This window comes from Corvus brachyrhynchos, unplaced genomic scaffold (assembly GCF_000691975.1).
Source record: "Corvus brachyrhynchos isolate BGI_N302 unplaced genomic scaffold, ASM69197v1 scaffold12, whole genome shotgun sequence".
NCBI lineage: Eukaryota > Metazoa > Chordata > Aves > Passeriformes > Corvidae > Corvus > Corvus brachyrhynchos.
In genome coordinates, this window is record NW_008237885.1 from 753,269 (window position 1) to 776,680 (window position 23,412).

Genomic DNA, 23,412 nt, shown 5'->3' on the forward strand with positions numbered 1-23,412 from the left:
CAGAAAATGGAAAGAGTTGAAAACTCCTTTACACAATCTGAACACAGAGGGAGTGTAGCTTTCCTGGAAGTTCACCTTCATTCAAATCTTTACAAATCTTCTGCTCCTCAGAAGGACAGAAAAGAGTATTAATTAAAATGTTATTTTCCTGCCCTTAACAAACTTGTAGAAATGTTAATGCTCTTCGGGTAGGATTAAACTGTCTCATCACCTCTTCAGAGGTAAACTGAATAAGGTAGTGTCTGCCTGCTGATTAACCAAGAAGAAACAATCTGTCAGAGGAAAACACTCATTTCCCTTAAAAAAAAGACGTTCATATCTGAAGGTGAAGTCTTTTCCTGTGCTGAAATAGACCTCGAACACTGTCACTTGACAAGTGTACTCTATCAAAGTAAATAAACGGCAGTAATGTGTGCAGTTCATTGCTAGCTCTTCTTTTCAAGCACGTGGTATCATAACTTTGCAATAAAAACAAGAGTCAGAAATAATGAAAACAAGAGTCAGGAACCAGGAAAACGAGTCAGGAACCACGATCCCCAGCACTGGCTGGGGTACGTACAACTTGGCAGAACCAAACCCAGACAAAAAAGGAGTTTCTGAAACGTCCCTTGAAGTTTGCTGTGTTCTTAGACCCTTTTAAACATGTTATGCTTATTTCTTTCTGCTTAACCTTCTCTCTTGTGGTGGGATGACCCCAGGTGGTAGGTAAATCCCCATCCAGTCACTCTTACCTGAAGACAACATGAGTTTTCTTCTTGTCCTTCTTAGGGTGGTACTTGGAGTTGAAGATAACTACTGGTGATGTGCAGAGTTTTACAATCTCTGTGCATAAAACTCTCCATCTTCTGGAGCAAAGAACAGTCTCCAGAAATCTGTAGTATCTTCCATTTTTCAGAAACAGAGATCCCTATTCCTCTTACATCAAAACTTTTAAGCACAGGCAGGGTACACGCCTGTTAATACTTGCAGCATGACTCTTGCAGTTGGTCTCCTGCAGCTCTCCAGGCCATGCTTTTTTACACACCAGCAAATTTATCGTTTCCCTCTGCTCCACATGGCTGTCATTTGGGCTGTGTCTCCTTGGCAAGGCCTTCCCTGGAAGAGCTGCTTTCTGAGCAGCATACTCTGCTGCCACGGCCAGCTTCTCTTCGGCAATCCCAGTGTGCCAAACAACCTCCCAGCCTCACTATATGTCTCTCTGACCTGGTTTCTCTCAAGCTGAATTTTAGTCAAGTTCATCATTCTGAAGAGACATGCCTGTGGAGCCCAGAAAAATAATTGCAAGCATTCACTTCATCTGCACTTGAAGCACTGCTTTCAAAGTGCAGAATCGTGATTTTTATCATGCAAAACCAACTCCATATTCAACATGGAAAATTTGTAACATTTCTGCAACACTACATGCTCCCTCAAAAAAGTACATACTTTCCTGAGAAGACCCTGCTCTTAAATGGGTTCACAAGTCCTTGTGAACCTTCCTTCCTCCCTTCCTACCATCACAAACAAAAAAGAAAACAAAAAAATTATGTAAAATCTTTATCAATATTCTGCTTACAGGCACTGTAAACTGCTAATTAATCTGAGAATTGCATTTTCTTTTCCTATTGTACACCAACTACAAGCTGGTTAGTATCTGCTTACTCTTCTATTAGTTCATCAAGAAAGCTACCACAGATGAGAAACAAAATTCTGTGTTAGAACAGCTTTGTCATCCCTATTCTACAATTACAAAGGAGGGAAAATGGCAGAGCACCACGTTTTATGACTCTTTGGGCACTGAACCCTTAGTACTCAGAACTGCCACTAAGGAAGCAGCTATAGGTTCCTTCTCCTTTCCCTTTCAAGGATTCAGTGTCCCGCCATGCCAAGGGCGGAATCGGGCACAAGAAGAAACATCTCATATCCATCTTTATCAACATCACATGAATCTTTCTAATGATAAATTAAGCATAATGAATGAGATAAACATCTTGTTCCTCACTCAGCTGCCAAGAGGAAAAAAATTACGGTTACTGTCAAATACCTAAGATGCACGAAGATCACTCAGGTAGGGTGCAAAGAAGCTAAAATGCCACATGACACAAACAGAAATGAAGAAGATTGGGAACATTTCTGAGCCTGGATTATGCTAGACTTGTCTTCCTCCTAAAGTACTCAGTACTCCGAACAGCAAACTAAAAAATACAAAAATAAACTTAAATTTTGTTAATGGCACATCACGAACACTGAAATCTCACCGTCCTTTTTCCTACTGAAACCAGAAAGAAGTAACACATTCTAGAAAGTCACCTGAGTTTATTTCCTTGTAACCTACCCTTCACAAATAAAATAATTCTGTTACATCAAACACAAAATTTAGAGCTCAGATACATAGATAAGCCCTTTTTTCCCCCCCCAAGCTGCTTGAAAAAAATCAACATCAAAATGCACTACTTCTTCACTTTAGGGCTGCATTACTAAACATCCCCCTTTTGCTGACACCCTGGTACCTCCCCTTCTATCTTGTCACCTGGTTTTACCACAGCTCATTAGAGAACTTTCCTTCATCTTCCCTGATGCAGGCTGAAAAAAATAAACACAAACACAAGGAGATCTTCCTTTATTATGGCTTAAACACACTTAAGGTTCTTTAAGGGGTTGCTCTGAAACTTACACTACATTGAAGAATGAAGATGTCATTTAAAGTATTTTCAAAACATGCAGATGTATACTTTCCACAACATGAAGCTGAAAAGGCTTTCTCAAATAAGCTCAGTGGACAAAAAGGAAAGTGAATGTCTTACACTTGGTGAAAATATTTTCCTTCTATCTGCTTTGATCAGTCTATCGGCCTCCCTTTCCACTTAGCAATACCACCTTTTCCCCCTTAATCAGCCCATTGGGGGACAGCTGCCAAACCCAGCTGCATCTCTTCAGCAGAGGGCAGGCAGCGGCACTTACAGATTTCTCTGGGCACATCTGCTCCCTGAACAAGCAAAACACAGACACACACCAGGGCTTTGCACCCACTGTCTTTTTTTTTCTGCTGGGTTCTACACTATTCTTTCAAAGCGGATTTTCCTCAGCATGTTCCATACATCCTCAACACCTTCAGATCTTCTGAAAGAGCAGAGACAAGATCTTTTGCCCCTGCTGAAACCTTTGCATCCTGCTTGGTAAAGTGTACCCTAGGATTTCCCCTTTCCCCCTTGGCTGGCTGGTGCAAAGGCAGTGCAGTCCCAGTTAAATTAGCACTCTGTACTTAGGTGCTGCATGCAGCAGCTTCAACTCAAGGACAATTTACACTTCTCACAACAGCAATTTAGCAGAGATCAAAAGAGATGATAAAGAATTTAACTTTGCCATGCTAGTGCTTGCTCTCTAATGCTCATAAAAAGTTACTGAATTATTTATTTGAGAACAAAAAAAAAAAACCCTTTTACATTTGAAGGTAGCAAATGGCCTCATTTTCAAGGCTGTTAATTCAACATTCCTAATCAGCATCCCAGAGAAATGTATTTATTAGCCATAAAATGAGGTTTCACAGATATTACTTTCTCAGTTGCGCATTTTTCCTACTATGGGAGATTAAAGGTATGTAGAACTATTTATCTTCTCTTTTCCCACCCAAAAATCTCTTGCAATCCATTAAACTCCTTATAACTTTTTTTTAAAGTATATCTTAGTTTTGTTGTATCGTTTCTTCTCCCTGGTTTTACTACACTAATTTTTATGTTGTTGTTGTTATTAATAATTTTTTTCTTTCCAGCTTCTTTATTGCATTTCCAAACAACTTTGTATTTTGCTGCTGCCTGTTTTTCCACAGGCTGTGCATCCCTACCTCCACCATGGTTTCTGCTGCTTTCTCCATGTTCCGTGTAAGAGGTTTGCCCAGGCAGATCCACCTGGCAAGACCGCTCACTTCTCCTCCGTTCCCTGCAACCCAGCAGGCACAAACCTGATCCACTCACAATGGCAAGAACCAAAAGGCATACTGCAGGCAACCCAGTGGCTATTCCCATGGAGCAAGCAGCTGCCAGGCAGGACGTTTACCTCTCTCAAATGCAGCACCATGCACATTCCCACAGATCACGTGGGCTTCTGGAAAAGCAAGGGGGAGGTAGATAGCACAGAATCATTGAATCATTTAGTTTGGAAAAGTCCTCCATGATCACAGAGTCCAACACAGCACTGCCAAGTCCACCATTAAACTGTGTCCCTCAGTGTGACATCTACACATCTCTTAAATACCCCCAGGGACAATGACTCCACCACATCCTGGGCAGCCTCTTCCAATGCTTGACAACCCTTTTGGGAAATAATTGTCCATAATATCCCATCTAAACCTCCCCTGGCACAACTTGAGGCCGTGTCCTCTCACCCTGTCTTTTGTTACTTGGAAGAAGGGACACCAACCTCAGGTGAGGCAGTACGAGGACAACCAACCGACCACAGCTTGTGAGCGAGATCGTGATATGGCAACAGAAAGATGCAGTAAAGGCAAGCCATGAGAGGCTGCAAATCCTTGACCGCCTGAGACACTTCTCTGTGGCCCTCATGGAATCTTCCATGTGAATCCTTCTGGGCTCACAATGGTTCCACCCACTTGGCCACCAACAACTCATCCAGCACTGCCCTATCCCTCCAGACACCTCTTCAGCTGTCCAAAGGAGTGCTAAAATCAGGGCCTAATGGTAGCTTAGGTCAGGAGGGCTCTAAGGAAAGTCAGCCTAACCTCTGCAAGGGCACCACACCTTTCCTGACAGTGATCTCCTCCACTTTTCTTCTCCTTGCATCTCCCAGCACACTCACGCCCAGGCAAAGGAGAACACAGCCAGTCTTCCTTCATGTCATAGTTGCACTGCTTGAAACAAGGGAGTAAAATCATATTTATTCGCCATCCAAGGGAGTACCAGAGTAAAGAAGTCAAGTCTTTCCTGATCACTTCAAGGGATCGCTACAAGGAATGTCTGTAGTAAGCCCTGTTCCACTCTGCCAATTCCTACCCTTTTAAACATGTATCCTGGTGATTTCCCTAAAACTCCAGCATCTGGAGTCATGTTGTCCCATACACTGACAATCCAGTCAGAAAAAAAAAATCAGTCTTACTTTCAAAGTTTCACGGGAAAGACTAAAAGACCAATCCAAACACAATTTTAAAATATCAAAAAAACACAGAAGGGGAATTACTTTTCCCACTTTTTACACTTGCAGAATTTATATTCTGATTTTTGGGTACAGCAGTATCATGTCTTTGAATAAACCATGGGAGGCTCTATCCTGCATGGCCGGTAGCTTGCATCTACCAGCTCAGAAGTTTCTCTCTACCAGTGCTCAATCACCCCATGTTCCCCACAGGCTCTTTGAAGAAAGAAAGGTCATGCTTTTCACATTTGCTCTAATTCACTCTAGATTTGCCTTCTGAAAGGGATAAGAGTAATAAAGCATGACATACCAGGCTCTTTCCTATACTACCCTTCCCCCTCCCACTGACTTTCATGTTCTTCCTCTCTAAACAGATTCCTCTCTCTTCCACTTCAGGTAGGAGCTTGCATTTTGCTAAAAGAGAGCAGGAAACTATCACATGGTGAAGCAGAAGATAATTTCTTCCCTAGCCCTTCTCAAACACTGGTTGAGCTTAAATGTTTTAGAGCTTCCCATGATTGCTGTTCCCCATACAAGTCAGGTGCAGGTCAGCAGACTGGGAAAAATCACATAGGAAGGAAGATTATTGTTTATCCTACGTTAACTACAGCAGCCCTGAAATTCTAGATTAAAAACATTTTTGCTGTGTCCTCTAGCACTTGACTAGAGGACAGAGCAGGATGACACCATTCAGAGTGACTTAGCTTACTTGACTGAAACTTTAATGAACCCAGCTCATAGAAGCCAGTCTCCAGCAGGCCAGGAGCTGTGCAGTGCAGCTGAGACACAAGAGCATTGCATTACAGTCCTTAAACTCCTGCCCATTTTATACTGCAGCCTGTTGATTTCACAAAGGAATTTAAAAATGTAAGTGCTAGACATACACAATAGTTTATCAGTATCACCTGTAATACTCCACAGAATGTACTGCATAATATAACATTCTGCACCTCCGTTATCTGTGATGGCAAAGTTCCTGCACTAACTCACTGTGTATACTCTGATTCTGATCCAACAAGGAACAGAAGTTAATAGCCAGGCCAAAGAAAAACTGGGAAGCCTAAACAACACCTTGTAAAATCAACAATTACCAAGTCAAACAGCCATGCCAAGAAAAGGTTGGGAGGTGAGGGTTCAGGGTTCTTTCTTCCATTTTCTTTCCTTTTTTTCTTAAACAAAGAAAGAAAAAAAAAAAACCTTCTTAGAAAACTGACACCTACATGCAAACGCTGCTTCAAAGCTTTTAGCACAATCTCCCAGGGCAGAACAATAGCGGCTCTGTGCTCATAACCAGCTCAGGCTGTTCCAGGCAGGAAGAGGGTGCCCTCGCCTTTCACAGCAAATGTTTTTCTGTCTGATGCTCAGGTCTATGAAATCTGGCTCAAGCTCTTGAAAATTCATAGTCTATGAAGCAGGACAGTGGGCAGCAAGTAGGTACTCCAGTGACTGAAGCTGTGATTAGACGCTTTTAGCAACATCTGCCTACCCCGGTCCTGCTCGGTTTCTGCAGTACTTAGGCTGGAAAAGAGGCAGAATCACATTGAGAGAGAAGGAATTTCAAAGCACCCCTTGTTCCTCCGATGTCCTTACCATGCCAGCAAAAGGATACCTTGCAATAGGTACTCACTATCTTGCTAAGTAAGAGGAAAGCAAAGCTGCCATGAGAGCTGTTTACCTGCCAAAAAAACATAAAAATCAGCTGTCTGCTGTTAGCTCTATTAAAAAATTCCTAAAGTAGGCCAGCTAGAGAGGGTTGGCTTATTAAGCCTCCACAGGTTCTAAAATACTGCTCTGCACAGGTTGCCCCAAGAAAGGCTGACCTCAATAAGAATTTATCAGATTCCCCAAGATTGACATTGACCCATTCAGAGCTTTAAACATGGTTCTTTAGCTCTGGACTCATCTCAGAAACAGACATTACAAACATCAAATGTTTGTCTGTGAAAACCAGTTCTCTCTCAATCAGGAAAATAGAGCAGGGACAACAGCTCTGGCAGAGAGCTTGTCTTGCAGTGAGCCAGGCAAGCTTCTGCAGCTTCTCCCCAGTTTTATGTCTTGACTGGAGAGGTGCTTGTTTGCTTGACCTGCATGTGGACATCACTATCACACATCAAACTCATGCAAGCATCCCTGCTGAGCACCTCAGCATATTCAGTCCCATCCCAGGACTTCTGGTGGAAAAGGCCCAGGGAGAAAACTGCAGGAGTCTGGAGTGCCACAGTTCTATCCCTGCACAGCTCTGAGTAGCTGTGAGAAGAGGGCAAAGCAAGCTGCTTGCCAGAAAGGGACTTGGGATCTGGCATGGGTCTGGCAGGCTATGTAATACATATAAAAGGCCATCGCATGATTATTTCAATCAAACACATGGTTTTAGGATGGAGGGAAAACAAAACAACGCAGCAAAGCTGTTTATGTCAGTAGTTGCACTTGTATACAACCATCCTGTTTGTTAGGCTCTTCAAATCTCAGAGCACTGGTGGCTGAAGCACCACATCATATTGGAAATGCAGCCTTCTCTAAATGAACTCATGCAAACTTTTTCTCCCAGAGCAGCAGATAATCTTATTACCCTAGAAGACTCGCAGGACTGTTTCTGCACATGGTATAAATGGGAGAAATGTACACTCAGAAGATTTTATTTTAAGTTAACATGCAAGAGTCCATGACTTGCATGTTAAAATTGAAAAACTTCTTGACAGGACAAAAACATAATCAAAATCTTTCCTCACAAATCTAAAGCCCTTAAGGGAACAGAAGATCTATGTCAAGCAAGTTCCTCTAGACATATACTTCCACATTCTGTAATGTAAGTGGAGATTATGGCGTGATACTGTCTACAGTAAGTGCTCTGTAAGAAATATAAGGTTTGACTACTATTTACAAAAGGAACCCCCAGACCAACCCTCCCCCCCCGCCAAAACCACCCAACAAAACCCTCCAGAAATAATGGTGCATTAGAAATATTCTGAAGTGACCTCCATTTAAAAATCTTGAAATCTTATTTTAGTGTAAAGGCAATGAAACACACTGAATTTGTCACAATATTTAAAACATTCATTTGTTCCTGACTTACACCCAGGTAAGTTACTCTCCACTGGGATGCTCCTTGCCTTCACATCTGAGAAAGAGCAACTGCCACAAAGGGAAGTGACTCAGTTCAAAAAAAATCCCAGCAGGTTGTTCCTTCTGCCAAATGCCCGTGGCTTCTCAGGACAACCAAGCAAACAGACATATTTCTGTTAGGACACCTGCGACAGCAGAAATGTCATCAAATCCATAAACAGTTACTGACCTGCCAGAACAAATGTCATAAAACAAAATTCAGGCCCATCACCCAGTTAAAAGGATTTCTGAGAGCGATTTACAAGGGCAATCTATACACGCTTACCCCGGGCAGTGTGTGATTAGCAGTGCTCTGCCACAGCTCATCTGGCATCTTACAGCCCTCGACTTCACGGGGTGGGGAGCGCAACCTGCACTCCTGTTAATAAATACCCATTCCCATTCCAAACTCCAACTTCAAAGTGCTGCTTATGCCTTGTCAGAGAGAAAGGCCGAGTGACTTCCCTTCAACTGTACTCATCTGTGTTGAATTTCGCTATCAGTAAGTCAATGTGTAATTACAATCATCCATCCATAAAAGCTGGGGGATGGAAAGAGAAAAAGGGATGTGTCCTTATTTTTCAGGCACTAAGGAGAGAACTGAGGATTTTCCAAGAGTCCAGAAACCAGAGAACAAGAGTGATCAAAAACTTCTGGCTGTTTTTTCTGCTGATATGTATCTGGATCCACACAAACACATACATGTCAGTGGTACACCATGGCTTTAAATGGTAACAGGAAATTACCAGATCAAGATGACCTCCATCTCTCAACACAACTGCACTTGCACCACCAGAGGCATCTCAAGTGATTTGGTCTGGACTAGGCTCCATTTCTTGGTCTATTCACTCTGAGATCAGCTACTGGATAAACATCAGAGAGATGCTTATCACTGCCTCACTGCTTTAACAGAAAATCAGTTGCCTGAACTGAAACACCAGCAGTTAAGGAAGCAAAATCTCAGTGTTCCCCTGAGTTTAGGAGAACCATATCATAGGCAAACAGCAGACCCCTGGTGAAAGTTGGTATCTCTTATTTAGCCCAGAAGCCTGTGAAGAAAACCACAGGAAGCTAGTAATTAGCTTGTCAGTGTCAAAAAACCCCCAAAGGCTACAACCCAGAGAAAATTTCCAGATGTAGTGATTATTGTTATACACATAAAAAAGTATACACATATAAACATTCACAAGACATGTAGTCCACCTTTGTAGAAGAAGTTGCAAAATAAAAGCCACAAGGCTGACATGAAGGATACCTAGTTTTGAACAGAAGTGTTACAAAAATTGACCAAGTATCAACATTCTTAAAGTGATAAAGATAATACTGCAAATTTATCAACAGAATAAAATCATCATATTTCAAAGAGTCTCTTCTCTCAGCATGAAAAAAATTTACATGGCCTATCAAGCAAACACTGAGTCATCCAGATTTATCCAGACAAGAAAAGCAGATGTCTGTTCAAAGATAAAATGTACAAACCCCAAAATTCAAGTGCATTGATTTGATCCCTTGCAGATTTAGACAAAAAGAAGGGAAAAGCCAAAACACGAAACTGAAAACACCCTTAGCTTGAGCTGAAGAAACTGAGTACCATGGCAAAACCAAATAAATACTATTAATAATATAGGAGGTTTTCCTGGCTAATAGTGGCAACAAATGCAAACAAACTCTATAAAGGCAGAGCAGATTATTTTAACAGTTCACCAAATGCAAACCTCTCTAGCACCAAGGGCAAGGGAAGGAGATTAGTGCATCATTTAAATTTCCCCTTATCAGCTAACAGCTTGTGATTTCTCTTTTCACCTAAATCAGAACTTTTCTAGGAGAGACTGTGGAAGAGTCATTAAAAGAGAAAGGACACTAGTACTTGCAGAAACACAGGCAGAAAGAAAAGAAAAAACTCAAGAGGCAGATGAAGCAATGACTGTGAATAGGTGACATTCCTGCCACCACCTTATCTGAAACAACTGTTAGCTTACAGTGCAGTAATAACCAAAAAATGCTTCTGGGAATCCACACACATCACTTCCTTGACATCTTTTACATCCAGCCTCCCTTGTGTACAAACTAAGAAGGTGTTTTGGCTGCTGGTCTGGGGAAACAGTACAGTCTTTTAAATTCTTTCCCTGCCCAGTGTATTCAGAAATAACAATATTTTTTACAATTGGGATTTAGATGAACTCTGCAAAGTGCTTAGGTCTTTGAAGAACAAAATTACTCACCACACAGCGCTAAGAAAATTAAGAAACAGCCTAAGTGAATGTAAACTTGCAATTTTTAGAGATCCTTGCTGAAGCTGCCATGGGACAACCTCTTTGGCATTGCAGTTGAGTTTTAAACATACAAAGCTGCATATTTCCAAAGGAAGACAAAACTCCAGGTATCAAATAGCATTCTATCTCAACTCCTCAACTTTCTTTACTAATGTGGAGTTTAGAAAAAGACCAAATAAAACACCCCTGAAAAAGAATATGGAAATTTGGTTCTTATCTAAGAGCTGAGGTATCTGAGAGATCGAAAGGAAGTCTCTTGGTGTAAAACACGATTTGCAGACCATGTGACCAAGGTAAATTTAAGTAATTACTTCTTGAATACGTAAAACGAGAACCTCTCATCAGAAAAGTGTTCCCATAGTAACTTCATACATAAACACCTGTACAAGCCATGAGCTGGAAGGTGAGTGGGGAAAAGGGGACAACTTCAAAACCGAAATGGAAGAGCCAGTGAGATTCTTTGCTTCCCTCCGAAAGAAACAAAAGCATCTGGAGTAAATAGGTGGGGAATATTAAATCAAGGAACACAGTGCTAAGAAAAGGTGAAAAAAACCCTTCTGATGAAAGCCAGACCCTTTGCAAAGAGCTCTGCAGCTCTTCTACCACAACCATTTGAAGCAGTTATGCTATGAGGGGAATGTGCTCCGCATCCCATTCCTGTTCTCACAAGCTCTGGGCAGCTCAGCAAACACTTATGTGCACAAGGTAAACATAAAATAATAAAGGACTTATTTGTTTTTTGCTTTGACCAGCATCATCAATCTAGTAAAATACTAAAAGAGTTGGGCCATCTCAGTTAACTTTTCCAAGTTAATTAGCAGTAGAGGTCGACACAAAAAATCTTTCATTAAGGATATGAACCCATGTGATCTGACCCACACTGGATGTAGTCACCCATATGCTTTCAGTGATGATGAAAATCAATCTCTCTCATGTATTTCATGACCCGTCACCATCCTCCCCAGGCTGAACCTTGCAAACAGAGCAGACCAACATCCACTCTGACCTCCCATGGAAAAGAGTGGGCTCATTCCAGCCGTCCCTGCTGCTGTCATCTGCACCCACTGAGCCATTCAGTGCACAGGCTAACCAAAAGGGACCTCAGGGGCAGGAAAAGCATGAAGGAATTAGGTTATAGCCTGATCAATTCTATGATCAATAGGAACAGCACCCAATTTACAGAAATGACTGCACTGGTAATTGGCCTGTATAAATGAAGGGGAAAGAGGAGGGAAAAAAACCCAGATGGGGACAAGAGTAGCTCAAACAGGCTGCAGCATCAAAACCCACACCAGTTGCAAGCAACCATTGTTGCTTGAATTTTTATGGCACACTTTCATCCTGAGGCATGATCTGCAAGGAGGCAAGGGAAGTGTTATTTATTTTTAATTAGATCAGTTATGTTGTTTCATATTTTTAATTAGACCAAGGCATACAACTGGGGAGGATGAGGGGAGGTTGAGCCATGCTTCCCCCCTCTGTGGGGTGGCTGTGACAGCAGGGCTGAGCATCAGCTGTGGGCAGTCATGCTGCCAGGATGGAGAGGAGTGAAAACACCACTGGACCTGTGGCCTCACTCAGTTCTCATGAGCACAGCAAAGAGAGTATTCCCTCAAGCCACAGCCTCAGATCTCATAAAAAAAAAAGCTATTCTTACAAGGTGTTTTTGCAGATCACCGTGCCATGCTGTTTTCCTTTTAACATTGTAGCCCCGTATGTAATGTTTCAAAGTTTAGCCCACATGCACCAGGAGGCGGTACCAGGCTTCCTCGCTGTGGGGAGACACAGAAACCCCACCACTGAACCCAGGATCTCATTAGCTGTAGGAAACTCAGGGCTGCAACAGTGTCAAAAATGCCAGCTATTCTAAAGCACGACGCACCCTCCAGCCACACAAGGAGCCCGGCTCCTTTGTGCTCCCAATCTCCTGGGGAGCTGGATCCTGGCACATGCCAGCAACCTTTCCTCTCTGCTCTCAAGGTCAGAGCTGGCATACCAAAGCAGGCATGCCTGAAACCATGCAGTTGCTGGGACACTTTCCAGTCCCTAGAACAGCAGGTATTTCCACCTATTCACTCAAATCCCCACGTGGCCTGCAGCAGAGGAGGCACCCGGGCTCCTTTACCTCCTCCCCGGGGCAGGACCTGGCTGCACAAACTTCCCCAGGTGCCTGTTTTCTCAAGCACACCTCTCTACAAGGCCAAAAAGTTCTCACAAAAGTAAGCCTACTGGCAAAGCAGAAGACACTTTCAAACTTAAAAGGATCATCAGTTGATCACTGAGCACCAGGACAGAGTTGTAACTCTGTGGCTGTGATGCTGTGCAAGAGAAAAGCCATTTTGGAAGGTTTCAAGCAAGTAGAGAGCAGGGCAGACTTCATAAACCCCAGTCACAGGCTAACAAAGGAGAGAGAGAGTGCAGATTTCCTCATGCTGCATTGCCATTAATCCAGAGGGACCAAATGTGAGATGGAGAGAGAAATTTAGATGGTACCTACAATACATACACTTACATATCATGTGTCGAATCTTCCACCAAGAATGCAAATTAACAGACTAATCTGTTCAGTATTTTTTAAACTTAGCAGGCCACTACTGTACTAAGGGATAGTAGCGATATGAATCATATTCCACCTAATGACCATGTGCAAAATAGACTCACATTTTCATTAATCTGTGGAGCCTTCATTAGGTCTTTGAACCATTTTAAGCAGCAGAAGAATCTAGAAACTACACAATAAATTTTGATCCACTCTGATGTGCTTGCTTACCGTTGTGCAACTTTCACAATGTTACTAAGGTATAGCCTACTTCACTGTTGTAAATTCGCAGCCCCATTTGACTCTCTGATGAAGTAATCTTTAGGCTTATTCTAAACACATTTTATTTGTGACTGTAAGAAAATTAAGCAGCTAAGCTAGCAGAAAATAAGAAAGATCAATTGTATGAATTGATCCAGTGACTGAACTCACGAAAGTTCTGTCTTCCACTTAAAACAACTATGAGATGGTAAAAATCACTTGCAAGCATGCAGCAGAGCAGAAATTATCTAAATGCCAGCTATGTGAGATTACCTATACTACCACAGATATTTTCTGCCGAACAGGGATTGCACGATCAGTTCTCACTCTTGCAAGTCACCCTGGCAGTGCTCTGACAAAAACCCTCTGACGTGCATGGGAATTCAACTCACCGGGAACATCTCAGAGGCTTTGCATGCTGTGTGCATGGACCTAATACACTAATTCTGCAGAGCCTAGGATTACTCTTGGCTTCTCAGGGCTGCAAAAATACCTTCACTGACACTAAGCCAAGCATGTATCAATGCAATGCCATACTTCAGAGTCTGAGGTAAACCGAATGCTCTGAGGTGTAGTTACGGAGCTACAGTACGGAATTATCAAGGTGCCAAATGGCACAGCTGCTGCTATGCTGATGGAGCACGGTGGTCAAAACCAAACCAGCTGGGAGTTACGTCTGCTTAACATCAACAGCTGCGTGACTGACGCAGGCACAGTAGGTGGCAAGACACAGCTATAGGGGGAAGGACCTAGCATGCAAGTGAGAAAAAACCTAGAAGTTCTGCTGGCCCCCCAACAATAAGGACACAGAGACAGAACAGCAGCTAGAGGGAAGTAGAGATTCAAATTTATCAGAAATACGCATGAAGAGAACGAAGGTGGTGTTTCACCATCACCTTCCACATCTTTTAGTACCTACCAATTCCACCATATGAAATTTCAGACATCTGAATTGTTAGGTATGTCAAGCACGTATACCGTGGTGTTAGAGCTGCTTTGTCAAACACAGTTTATAAAAGGTGGGGAGCCTTTTTGAAACCATCAGTTTTTCACATGAGTTGGATGTAAAATCATCAGGTGGTTGACATCAGGTTACTGTGCTTTTGGGAAGTTCAGCATCAGGTCTGAAAGAAGGCTTAACTTGCATTCACAGCAATATAGTACTACTTTAAATGAACCAGGTAATTAGCAACTCTGTAAAAAGAAGGGTATCCCTGAGTGTTGAACAGCAAAAGCACTACACTCATTTGCAATTTAAAGGCCAGAATTGGCAAGATCCTGTGCACTCTCTGCTCCCACTTGGAGTCAGTAGAAATGAATGGCACATAACACCTCTTAGGGTCAGATCCAAAGGAAGAAGCATTCATCTGACTTAAGTTACCACTTCACTTGGAAAATACTTAAACTTTGGAAATGACAGAAGGAAAGCCCCTAGTAAATTCATTGCAGAAATCCTCATTTTCAGTAAAGGTGTTCTGGGAATATACAGCAAAGAGCCACAAAAACAGCTACTCCACATTTCCAATATGCTGCTGCAAACTGCAAGTTCCTGAGGAAATAAAGGGAAATCTTGAAAGCTCTTAAGAAACTATGAAGATTCTGTGCTGAACCTCTTATAGGTCAAACATAAATTTGGTACCTTATTTCTGACCCAGGTCCATTATTAATTCCATCTGCAACATCCAATATGCTCTTTTCTTTCAACTTCTGCTTTACCCTTTTCATTCCTCTTCACATAGACAGTGCTCACCTTGCCTAAGACTCTCAGATGACTCTTTTTAACACAGTATCCACACAAAAAGAGAGTTAAATGCATATATTTGAAATTTCTTAATGAGCTAAAAACATACACTGGTAAGTCAGGGCCCTTCCTGTCTGTTCTGAGCAAATATTTTATTTCTGACCTATTGTAACTATGGCAAAAATCAGCAGTCTTGCATAGCCTTATCTGTTTTGAAAGGTGCTTGGCACACCTTTCTGACCTAAAAAAGGCAAGGAAAAATGTATGAGTGTGTTGTGTATCAACTCAGATTCTAATGTTGTGCAATACCACCAGTAATCAATGACCTTAGCAAATAGATACAGTCAGAGAAAAACTCAAGACTTAACAACGCACAATTCAGGCTCTGTAAAAATGTGTGAGGAAGCAAAAGAAAGGAGCCAGGATAGTGCAGGTGAGCAGGTTCTCCATTACACCTCTTCTAACTGCAGGGAGGAACAAACCAGATAGCAGGAGTATTATCTTAGAAGTATTTTTCTGACAATCAGTGTATGTCCAAAAGGAAAGGGTCCAGTTTTTCAAAGAGTGAAATTAACAGTGAAATGAAGAACCACTTTGGCTCTGGAGGGATTTGTCCTGTTCAGATCATTAGTATTCCACTGCTCCCTGCAAAGACCTCAGAGACAGCAGAACAACTCGTGATGCTTGCAGCCTGCCACTGAACTGCTAGGTTTGGATGCATGCCTTAAGACTCTCAGGACTGGCATAACTAAATCTTCACATTTATACTTAGCTATACATACAAATTCAAGTGAAAACCCAAAATGTGAAATGACCTATGCAAAGCCTACAGATCTTTCACCTTTGCACCAGTGGTTATTGATTGCTTGGAGAACAAGAGTAGTGAAAGAAGTTTGAAGCCGGCGACATCAAGAAATTCTGTTACTGATGGAATATTTGTGTCTTCTCCTTCATCCCACTTTTGAAGCCCATCTAACTTGTTGAGATCTCGCACTTCAGGTAGCCTGGCAGAGCTAATGGAAAAAACCCCACAACCTATCTCCCATCATGCAAACCCCAATTATTCCCCTCTGCTTCTCAGAAGAACATCTGGAAAGCAACACCATACAAGAGATTTGCTCAAGGGTAGGAGGGCATGAGAAGCGAAAAATCCTTCTGAATATTTGTGCTATATTTAAACACCAGACCAAAGCTTACACTTGGAGTGAATGTCTGTCTCTCTGCTGTGGGAATGCAGATCCAGGCACTGAACAAGGATGTGGTAAGCTTTTCACAACATGCCTCGAAGCAATGGCATTACAGCAAGACTGTAAAAATGGAACATGCAGTGCTTCCATCTTCTATTGCAATTGTTGCAGGGACAAAATGTGGAGCAAAAGGAAATTTCACTGGTGCACTGGGGGGAAAAAAAATCTCAGTTTTCAGCACAAAAAGTTCACCTGTTTTGTAGAAATACCTCCTACAAAGAAGATGTAAAGAAGGAATGACAGTAAAATCAAAGCAACTCAGACAAAATTTCACAAGGTGTCTTAGTTTGGAATTCGAAATTCACATAAAACTGGAGCAATATCAGAATCAATTGTCAGTGAAAGCAATAAGAGCTACAAGTACTTAACTAAGTTGGGGAAAGAACATCCAGAACAAGCAGTCATATTAATTTTAATGTTTATATCCATAAATTAAGGGAACCATCTTCTGAGAAACAAACTGACTTCATTTTTTCAGTATCATCTCACCTCAACTTGTTATTTGTACATCCTTCCCCATCCTAACAGGAACAAAAGTACTGTTCATGCAAAGTGGCACCTAGGAAACATCAAGGCTGATATAGGAGGATTGCACAGAAAGCTAACTTTTTGGGGAAGCATATTCCCAAGGTCAGTAGTTCACATAATCAAAATCATTGTGGGAACTAGTCACCACATCTAAATTCATAAATATCAAAATTAAGTCATTACCAAAAGAACAAAGAGCTGCTCAGCCTGAACTGCCAGTACTACACATAGCATTTGAGACTAACAGCCTCCTGTTCACATGAAATACAAAAGAAGTTAATACAGCTTCTTGCATGAACTAAGTAGGTGGGAGCTACACAAATTCTCAGGATTAGGGACCCTGTAGGAGTCATCGAACAAACTTATGACTGGAGCTAATTGCCTTTTTATTTTCCTGTATGACTGGGAAACAGTGATGTTAGTCACCGCCAATTCAAGATAAAGATATGTCTGTGTGACACCTACATGACAGCCCAGCTAATTAGGGCACCAGAAGAGATGTGCCACTGGGAACACAGAGGTGTGGGCTGATATTCTCTCTGAGGAGGACAACTCCTTTTACACAGAGTGGGAACTGCTGCCACAGTCACAGTGCTGTTGCTGTTTCCACACCTCACCAGGCTACACTCTGCTGTCAGATGCAGCACAGACATGCTCTTGCTCCTGTCAAGATGACTCTGCTTACAGTAGTGCAGAAAGTATTAAACAATGACAGACATCCTACATGCATCACAACTCACACTGTGTAAAGTGAAAACAGCAGATTCTTCTGTTTTCTTTTGCTGTGTTTTTCCAGTGTCCTAAGCAGTAGCTAATCTGTAACACTGAGGGCAGAGGGTTTAATGTACAAGTTCATAAGTAAAGGCAATGCTTCTGAAATATACAACAGATAAAGGGGAAATTCCAGGATAATGCTGTATAGTTTGAAACACCACACTTTTTTGTTCCTTTACAACTTTTCACATCAGCAAACAATAATTTCAAAATTACGGCTAGATCTTACACTAGGCGTATGCTAATTGTGGGCCATTATTAATTTAAAAATCCATTCTCTTCCTAATTAACAGGAGTTTACTTTTACCCTAACTCATAAACACCTGATTAATTTCCAAATCAAAAGTGTGGTTGCCATAATGTATCTGGAGGTGTCTCTCTCAGAGTCACTCTCACCTTGCTCTGTTGTACTTCAGCATGTCTGGTTTTTATTGAAAAGGGAAAGAAAAAAAAAGTAGGAAAGTCAATTTTGCAGGTATTCTGGTCAAGGTGGAAATGTTTCGCTGGAGATAAAGGTTGGGCTTCGTGCTAAATTTTTGGGGCTTAGAGGAGTGTTTTGGGGCTTAGAGAATTTGTTTTCAAATGAGCTCTGCAAGTTTGCTCAGCTTGAAACACGAACTATCATGAAAGTCACATTCTGCTTTCTTAATTCACTTCTTCAGCTAGTTGAATGAGTCCTTTCAGCAGTTATAAAATTGCACTTTTCCAGTACATAAAAACTTGTCTATAATACTGCCTCTTCCCAGTCACTAGGTGCTCTGCACACACAAGTAATATTTTTAATCTCACATCCAGTTATACTGGCACACAAACTTTCACCAATGTTGATTGCACTGTACAGAGCTTGTACAACAGTATCTAACTTTGACTCTTTTTTTTTTTTTTTTGGGTTCAATTTTTGCTGTGTTGATGCTCACATGAACTCTCTTCTGGGCCACACACTGAACTATGAGCAGTTATAAGTTATCCTGGTGCAACATGGAAAGTTTTAATTAAAACCCGCCTTTCTACTCCTTCCTCCATTAATGTACATGCTATTGTACGGCAAAATCTAGCAACAACAAATGACAAAACCTTCCATTTGTCTTTTGTATATAAGAATTTTAGATAAACCACAATTGCTGTCCATGGTTATTACTGAAGTAACAGGATACAATTAATTAAGTTGCTTGTATTTTACTCAAACAGTCACACCGTTGACCAACTTATCATAGAGATAAGTAAATTACTGTATTTATTTTCACACTGAGTAATAGAAGTAGAGAAACAGACTGTCTCATTCATAGCTGGACTTCATGCAGCTTATAAGTTTAAGGCAAGGACTTCTACAGGTAAGGTTAGTTTGCATTAAGATTGGCCTGAGTTTGAAATGCATCAGAGAAGAATAAGTGAAAAAAGGTAGTATTCCTAAAATGTCACCAGATTAATAGGAACCAGTAAAAAGCAACACAAGATCGAGTGATATCTTTCATTTTATTAAAGTCCTCCTCTAAAGTTATTTCCTCCAGAGTGGAAAGGCTTACAAATGATGAAGGAGATCATGCCCTTGAAATCCTCCTTGACCACAGCTTTAAAAACAGAGCAGAAGAATCCCCTTCTGCTTCAGAGATGTTTTAACTTGGACCTTTGCACAGATAAACTAACACATCTACATCTCAGACAGTGGAAGAAAAATATATGTAACTTATAAAATGCTTCTGTGGCAAAATCACAGGGAAGACACCGATAAAATACAACACTCTCCCTACTTCTCTGGAAATGCTGAAAAAGCTAAGCAAAACAAAAATATTGCAGTAATTTAGTGTCAAGCAATTTGTAAACTACCTTAATCAGAACTAAATTTGTAATGGCTGCACCAAAACGTCTGCTTCCCCACACCCTTAGATTTAAGTGTCCCGATTACTTTATGCAATTTTTTTCTTTTGTTAACACACTGTGTGGGCAGTCTCTTAGGAGAGACTGCCACGATACCAACAAATTTGTAGTAAGGCATGATTTGACACTATGCTGATATGCATACTGTACTGTGAGTAGGAGACAGCAGCTTACCAAATCATTTTCTGATGAAAAAAATCCTCAAACATTGGCCATCAAGAAAGGTCTCCAAAACTAACAGCCAGAAGCAGATTTCAGAGGGACAATCACCATCTGCTTCCAGCCAATATGGCCAAAAAAACCCTTGTATCATTCTGCAAACTGTGTAAATTCAGCTACTTTTACTTTGCACTTACTTTGCTCCTCCAGTTTATCTTCTCTGAAATGTTCAAAGTCTCACAGAAAAGAGAAAGGACCTACATACATGAAAGAATGGACATGAGAAGAAATACCACCAAGGAAGCTTCAGCTGCCAGTATTTCTTCAGCTGCCAAGCTTTTAACTTAGTACTTTCTTTTATTTCTCCTCTGCATGGAGAGCAGATGGATTCACACTCCAGAATCTGGTGGCATCACAAATCAGTGAATCTGAGCTTGACTGAAGTCTTGGAAGCAAGAAACCGATTAATTATTTTAAGCTTGCAGAAGCCAGACAACGCAGAAGAGTTCTGCCAAGCAAATACGGAGTAGAATTTATGGATGTAATTGTGAACTTCTGATAAACTGACACTGGTTGGAAAAGGTCTGGTTCACTTCAGAGTGACGGGAACGAGTTTCTAAGAAGCATAAGGAAAAACTGTGACGGATGGCTGGAATTAACTTCCAATTGCAGCTTCTTTCTACAGGTGTCCCAAATCCTCATGGTTACCTCTGATCCTGCTGTTGAGTAATCCCTGTGCAATGTTTAGGACAGGTCCACCTGCTGCTTGTAGTTCACCTGCACGCCAGCACAGCCTCTCCTTCACTGCAGTAGAATACTTCACACTGTGTTGTTTCCTCTATTACCCCAACACAGACACCACTTCAGGCTTTCTCTATGAAACAATTTCCTTTTTTCTGCAGTGAGCTTTTTTTTCCCCTCTTTTCCCTTACTCACTCTTGCAGTTCTTTTCTGAGACATCTGCAAATTAGTCAGCTATCTTCTCCAATTCCATGCACCAAATCCAGCCACTCTACTCCAGCAGTACTTCTCTTAATGCCAAATTCAGATGTGGTACAGCCTTCCAAGACTTGCCTGGCGTTTGCCTGATGACGGATTCATGGAGCACATTAGATGTCATGATGGAACAACCACATGCGCAGCTTTTGCTTACCTGACTATTAATTGTGATCCTGCACCATGTCATGTAGGTTTTTTGTTTTCTACAGACTGTAACGGTGATGGGAAAGTAGTGTGGAACCAATACAACAGTAAAGAGCCTGCAGGCAACCTGCAAACAGGGCTTTTTCCCCAAGTATTTCACTCACGTGTTGTAGTACTAGGATTGACTAAGTTAGGACTGACTAAACAGATTCTCAAGTTGAGCAATGAATGATCATCTCTTGCCCTCCTCCACTACACACACACTCATTTAATACTGCATCCATTTAAGAAGACATTCATCAGTCTCCCTGCTCAAGCACTATATAGCAGACATGAGTGCAATGAGACAGCAGGTTGCTATGAAATGTGGGCCAGCTGCTCCCCACTTCCTGTGTGACAGTGGGGATGAGTGACCGATAGGTAAACACAGCTAAAGGCAACCCCAGTTTGATTATTTACAGGTTCCCAAACCCAAACCTGATAAGAGTCCATAATGATTAACAGCCAGCTGCTGAAGAGAGTCACAGCAGTCCATAGTTTTTAAGGAACAAAACCAGTGGTGCTTCAGGAGGAGATCAGAGCAGTGAACAACAGCTCCCACATGCTCAGCTTCAGGCAGTTGGTGCAGGGGAAGGAAACCCCCAACTCCTCCCTCAATGGAGCTGGCTAATTACAGTTCATTTCTACTATCAGTGCTTCTGTAGTCCTTTCCTCTACTGCGTAGATAAATTTGCCAATGTCAGGGCCTAAAATGTCTTTTTATATCTTTTCCTTCATTCCGTTCAGTTTTCTATTTACTTCCTCTTTACTGAAGTCAAGAAACACAAAGTTTTGCAAAGAAAAAATGAGCAGACTAAACTAGAATTGGCAATTCTAGCATTACTAAACAAAAAGCCTCCTGACTACTCATTTATAGATTCCAAACCTTTCTTTGGGAAAGGCTCTTCCTGAGATTTCTTCTGCACCTTCCCAAAGAGTGACTTACCTAAGACCTACAAAAAGTGTGCTATCAAGTAAAATTCACACACAGAAGGCCCCCAAGACTACTAAGTCTCATCTGGAGCAGTTCAATGGTACTGCTTCTCAAGGGAAAGACATCAGTGGAGAGATTTCACCTTTTGCAGGCGCAAATTTCATACCCATCATCAAAGCAGCTGTTTTTAAAATTTACTCTTATGAACTACAATACCTCTTGCAAGTTTATGCAGCTTACACAGAGACAGGAGACATGGAATTCTGTGCATTAACAGAACAAAAAATCAGCTTCACAGCAGTCACTACCTGTAGGTCCTAACAGATAGAGTTCATGTGAACAGTAAGAACATTAATATTACAGAGACTTGTTTTCCCCTCTGAATATTAATAGCATGTACCATGGATTTGCAGCAAAAGTATTTTAAAACATTTAAGGCCCCATTGCCAAACTGTTTCTTAGCCTAGCAGTTCTGTCCAAGCATTTCCTTGTGCAGAGCCAGGAGCTGGACTCAGTGATCTTGCTAGCTCCCTTCCAGCTCAGGACATTCTATGGTTCTATATGAAAGGCTTAAAAATCTTTGCTTATTATTTGTGAAAATTAAAAGATTTGCCTGTAAGCTCTTTACAATACTGATTTGTGCCTGTGGACAAACACCTGTAACATATCATAAGTGTCTATGGTAAGTTATGTCATAACTCTCTAATCATAGCGCTGGTTTGCTCTCTAAACTGTTCTGATGAGCATCCAATTTAAATGGTGGTGGCACAATGCCTGAAAAATGCTAGACTGGATGCCCACTTCATATGGAGAAGTTAATGGGAAGAGGTATTGAAAAATAAACTAAATTGGAGTAGCTCCACTCCTGCTGCAGACACGCTGATCTGAAATAAAAGTCACTTTATTCTGAAAATAATTATTTCCCTCGCAAAGCTCAGCAGTAAATCTGGCCTTGAAAGAACTGGCTCTTTTCAGCTCATAACAGAAAGAACCACAGAATATGAACTTAATGCAAATAACTCACTCAAAGGAAAACGAAAAAGTTGCTTGCCTTGGTAGGCACAGAAAAAAAAAAAAGTCTGTTTTTTTATCATAACATTAACCCAGACTGTAATTTGTCTTTTTACAACTAATGAGCAACTCGGTGCTGTCAAGATTCATTTTGATGTGGTGGGCTTCTGAACAAGACCTCTAAGTAGCTGCTTGCTGGTACATAAGCGTGTGGGGGACTGGGGAACAGGCCCCCATTTGCTTCTTCTAGGACAGGTAGCTGGAGAACAGCTAAGGTTTAGAACTGTGCAAGAACTGGAACAAAGCTAAGTAGAAGTTTACTGGCAACAAATTGCTAAAACCCTTGGAAGAAAAAAAAAAAGAGTAAATTGTGGCTCCCTAAGCACAGCTCATTCCTTGGGAGTCCTGCGAGGTTGCCCAGCAACATACCACAATTACTGTGGGTCAAGTCCTCAGGACATAATCTAGCCTATTGACTTTAATTCAACCACCCCTGGCATACGGTACTGCCAACTGTGAGCAAGAAGAAAACAGAAGCAATACAGACTGGAAAGCTCTCAAATGTTGGGAGGAAATTTCACAGTTTCCGAATGTTTTATCCAAATTGTTCTGATCTGCTCAATTCAATATGTCTGTGCTATGGTCATTCTTTGAAAGAGGTA

General features: G+C 41.4%; 1 protein-coding gene across 4 annotated transcripts in view; it reads right to left on the bottom strand.

Annotated features, from left to right (window-relative positions):
- Positions 1–23,412, bottom strand: part of FARP1 (FERM, ARH/RhoGEF and pleckstrin domain protein 1) — a 203,470-nt gene that overhangs the window by 97,425 nt on the left and 82,633 nt on the right. The gene's annotated exons all lie outside the window — the stretch shown is intronic.